Source organism: Coffea arabica, chromosome 5e, assembly GCF_036785885.1.
Source record: "Coffea arabica cultivar ET-39 chromosome 5e, Coffea Arabica ET-39 HiFi, whole genome shotgun sequence".
Lineage (NCBI taxonomy): Eukaryota > Viridiplantae > Streptophyta > Magnoliopsida > Gentianales > Rubiaceae > Coffea > Coffea arabica.
Genome location: NC_092318.1, coordinates 52,791,950 through 52,796,808, shown reverse-complemented (window position 1 = coordinate 52,796,808; position 4,859 = coordinate 52,791,950). Strand labels below are relative to the sequence as shown.

Here is a 4,859-nt window from a genome sequence, read left to right as displayed (position 1 = left end):
GGTCTGGGTCTATTCGAAAAAAAAACGCCCAACATGTATCATTCATTTTCTTTTATCTATGCTAGCAAAAAGACCCCAACATGATTCCGGAATATTTAGAAAAAAGCGCTTATATGCAATTTGTAATGAATACATTTCTGGCGAAACAAGTTTGCCTCTTCCAAATCTTAATTTCTTAGATGCGTCATCTGGGATATGGGTAATTTGGTTAATTTAGTAAAAAAAAATATTTTTGTTAATTTAGTAAAAGAATGTATTTAAAAATATTTATATTTTATGATTATTAATATATTATTCGGGTTCGGGTCCGAATTAAAATCCTATATTTCGTATTGGACTCGCTTCTTTATTAGAGCAAACGAGTACGAACTCGGATTCAAGTATCAAAATTATTTCTCAAATTATCGGATCCGAGTCGGGTCCGAGTCCAGACTCGATCAGTTGGCAGCCCTAAATCCAACCCTCCTCGAAAATATGACTGATAATTTAAGGGATTAATGTACATCTTAATGGAGCATGTAAATTAATGACCTCCAAAGTGTGGAAAACCAAACATTGCAATTTCTTTTACAACAAATACAATGCGTAGAAGCTATAACCAATCATTCTATCGTCAGTGTATCCTGAATTCATCAGAATCATGTATATGCTGCACAAGATATTCTCTTGTTCAGGTATCATTATTGCCTTCCTATCTCTTATCTTTTGTCTATTCCTCCGCCAAATCCTCACCAAACACCTTGACAATACTTTTATAACCCCAAAAACTAAACTCAAGATCCGCCACATAACGAATCATTTCAGGGCTAATTCTGTCAAACTGAACAAGAAAAGGCCAAATTGGTAGTATTCACTAAAAACTTTGCAATAATGGAATTGTCAAAAAAAAAAAACTATATTCTTCTTTTTTCAAGCAGGCCAAAAAAAAAAAAATTGAGGGAACTCTCTCCAACGCCAATAAGTTATCATGCTCTCGGACAGTGACTGTATGCATCACTTCCTGTTGCATTTTCTATTGCTTTTCTGTTTCTTCCTTTCATCCTCCACAAGCTTTTACTTTCTTTCTATCTTCCCCTCACTTATCTCTCTATCCATCTTCGCCAGTTTATTTTACTCTCTATCTTCCTCTCACTTATCCCTTTATCCATCTTCAGAAATTTGTTTTGCTGACTTCCTAGTATTTCTTGAACCTTCTCTTTCTGTTCTCCGCCTTTCTTTGCCAACAGCTCTCAGGAAGTAGATGAAGGTACGTTGAAAGACTGCTTTTCTGAACGATTCCTTTCTGGGCTTAACGTATTCAGCAACTTTATAGCACTGCTTTTGAGGAAAAATCAGTCTTTCTAGTTTTAGGGTCGTTCTCTATTGTCAATAGTTATATGAGTTAAAAGGCGTGTCAATGTTTTCTTCATTGAAAGAAGCTTATTTGACTGGAAAGACTTCTCTCTTTTTTTCGCCTCCCTTTCTTCCATTTTTTTTCTATGTCGCTTTCTCAGCAGCCAGGGTTGGTTATGATAATTGATTCAGTTGGATTCTGAAAGCTTCAATAAAATAGTAAAGTGGGATCTTAATTATGGTTGTCTTTTTGTACTTTTCTTCTTCACCTTCTTGGAAGCCTGAACAAGGTGATATAATATTATTGACTTGCATAATCTCTGCTCCTTTATGTGATATGTATTATTTTAGTAGTACTTTCTTTTGATGCCTTGTCATTGTAGACTCATAGTTTGTCTTGTGGTTCTTGAACTTTCTTCTGGACAGATTTAAGCTGATTGGAGAGAGGAGTTGGTTGATAATGGAGATTTCTGGAATTGGTTCATTTCTAAGGAATAGGAGGTTTGGGAACTACCTTGAAGCGAGTTTTGGGGTGAATTTTGCCTCACCGTCAAAAGTAGCTGTAAAGGAAGAGGTGGAAAAGAAGATACAATCTGTTGCTTTTGTGGAGGATGATGGAATAGGGGCTGTGTTGATTTCATGGGTTAGGATCGTTGTTTGTTTCGTGACAATGATGTTTACTACATTCATATGGGCCTTGATCATGCTGGTGCTTTTTCCTTGGCCTTACCAGAGGATCAGGCAGGGTAATATCTATGGTCATTTGACCGGCAGATTGCTGGTAAGTATCTTGCTTCTTGTTGCACCTTTGTATTTGATGATTTTTCCCCCTGGAATTCTATCCTTCATATGTGGTTGCACTATAGTTATTTCCAGAATTATTACCAGATGTTTCCGTAATTGTAACTTGAGTGATGCTAATTTCTAGTTATCATTCCGTCATGTTAATATGCTGCACACAATTATAACATTCAGAAGTTCAGAAGGGAATCACCTTTCTTACTAGACGAAGCAACAATACATTCATTTTAAGTCAGCAAGGAAATGCTGCTATTACATGAGGCACATCTAAAAATATACGTTAACTGGGTTTTGGCTGGTGGAATTAATACGTTTGGCGTAAGTACATTTTCATTTTCATTTTCACTCAATTTGACTGATGGGAGTAAATCGCTTCTGAGATGTGCTTGAAAATGAGCATATTGGGAAGTCTACTACACCTAGAATGTGCCTTCCTTACATTATAAATGCTTAGGATAGGCTGTTTTTATCTTTCAAACTGATATATTGATATTCTGAATTCTGATCTGGTTTAAGACTGATTGAGACAATGCTCAAGTGTTCGACGATGAAAAAGTTCAGATTGTTGATTGCAGATGTGGATCTTAGGGAATCCCATAAAGATTGAAGGTTCTGAATGTGCTGATGAAAAGGTGACATTTTTCTTATAATGTGGTTGACACCTACTGGCACTGTTGGTGTTGCAAAAAAAGAGGTAAAAAGTGATTTCTTTAGTTTATTCAGCAGACTTTGTTACCCTTTAGTTAGTTTGACTAGTCAGTACCTGGAATGATGAAAATGGGAAATTAAGTGATATCGATTTATTTTGGGATGGTGATGTACCGAGCACAACTAATATTAGTGTCACATGTTTCCTTTTTCTTTTTTCCTTTTTTTTTTAAATCCATGTCTTGACACATTAATTCTAGTCCCGAGAGGTCAGGCTTGAACACTGATACATGTCATTCACTTTGTCAAAAAGAACAAAAAGGGGTGATATATAGGAAGGAATGTTGTGTCTATAGTTCATGAGAAAGAGATTTTGGAAAGATCTCGCCTTTTTTCTTTTGTGATTCTTTGTCGAAAAGGATTTTTTTTTTTTTCGTGTTGTCATCCAGATGATGAATTTTCTGCAGATCATATGGTATCCACTCTTTGGACAGTTGTACTTTTTAGCCAATCATCTTCGGATAGACCGCTCCAATCCAAGTGCTGCCATTCAGTCCATGAAGGAGGTAGCTGATCTTGTCTCCCTCTGTTTCTATTGGATCCACCATCCACTTACTGAAACAATCAAGTTTTTGTGCAGGCTGCGCATACAATTCTCAAGAATAATTTGTCTTTGATTATTTTCCCCGAAGGAACAAGGTCCAAAAGTGGGCGTCTGCTACCATTTAAAAAGGCAAGATTCACAATTTCTTGAATACACTGACTGGGAAAAATAATACGAGTAATCAAATGTTCCATGATAGTCGAACAATTGTAACCGTTAAATTGCTAGGTTGAGTCTAGGAAGATCTTGTTAAAACTGGAGCCAATGGTTTTCTTTCTAGTAAAGAATGTTGCTGAATGTTGTTGCATAAGGCATCTAGAATCATGATGTTGGCTATTTCCTTAGCATGTTATACAGTTTTGTTTGAGATGTAAGCTTGAACATTATACTGACTAGGTCAATTATCTTGGACCTGTATCCATTTCTGACATAGCAACTTACATGAAATAGTTGAATTCTAGTCTTTATCCATCTTTGACCTAAACTCTTGGGAGTGCAACTCATAGAAATCAAAAATCTTGTATCATTCTTGCTAGCTAGTAACCAAGGAGATTTTTACTGGCTTTGCAGGGTTTTGTACATGTGGCTTTGCAAACCCGCCGGCCAATTGTTCCTGTTGTCTTTACAGGCACCCACAGGGCATGGAGGAAGGGGAGCTTGCACGTTAGGCCAGCGCCTCTGAACGTTAAGTATCTTCCTCCCATCAGAACAGATGATTGGACCGCAGACAAAATTGAGGACTACGTGAAAATGGTGCATGATGTTTATGTCAAAAACCTCCCAGAATCTCAAAGGCCCATGCATTAGGAGGAAGGAGTGCTGGAACAACACCACCTTCCCAGCCAAAAACTCTTCCTGTAATTTGTAGCTCTCAGATGAATCGCAGCAGCTTTAGATGGGAGCATCATTGCGTAATTTTTCGGTATTGGAAATAGCACGGCTGATATAACGTACCATGCTGGCATTTTTCAACCAATGAAATCGGCATAGGTTTCATAGATGGTTCTCTTGCTTGCAACCAAAAAAGCAGCAGATATATCGTGCATGTTCTTGGTTTCCGAGTCGAGTTCCAGCATGATGTCAGAGTAAATAGCGTCATTGGAAGACGGGCAGGAACAGTTGCTTGACAGTTCATGGCCAAGATTTGGTTAAAAAAATTGTACGATCCAGATCTCATCTTGTACCTCAATTTTAACAATACTAGTGTGAATACCCGTGTTACGCACGGTGCCTACATTATTAAAAAAAATTACAATCTATGGAAGAATTTAAAAATAGTAAAATATTATAATCACAGGCACATGAAAGTATATTTTAAAAAATGAAACTTTGTAACAATAATTCAATATATGATAAAAACATCTCCATTATTTATAAACGATCATTTCGATGAAGGTTGGATCCTGAAAAAAAAAATAGAAATCTATATCATAAATTGAACGACATAAGGGCCAATTAAATATAATTGAATATT

The 4,859-nt window shown here is 36.6% G+C and overlaps 1 pseudogene; it reads left to right on the top strand.

The window, feature by feature from the left end:
- The first annotated feature begins 1,474 nt into the window (after positions 1-1,474).
- On the top strand, positions 1,475-4,644 carry LOC113743556 (1-acyl-sn-glycerol-3-phosphate acyltransferase-like; annotated as a pseudogene).
- The last annotated feature ends 215 nt before the right edge of the window (positions 4,645-4,859 follow it).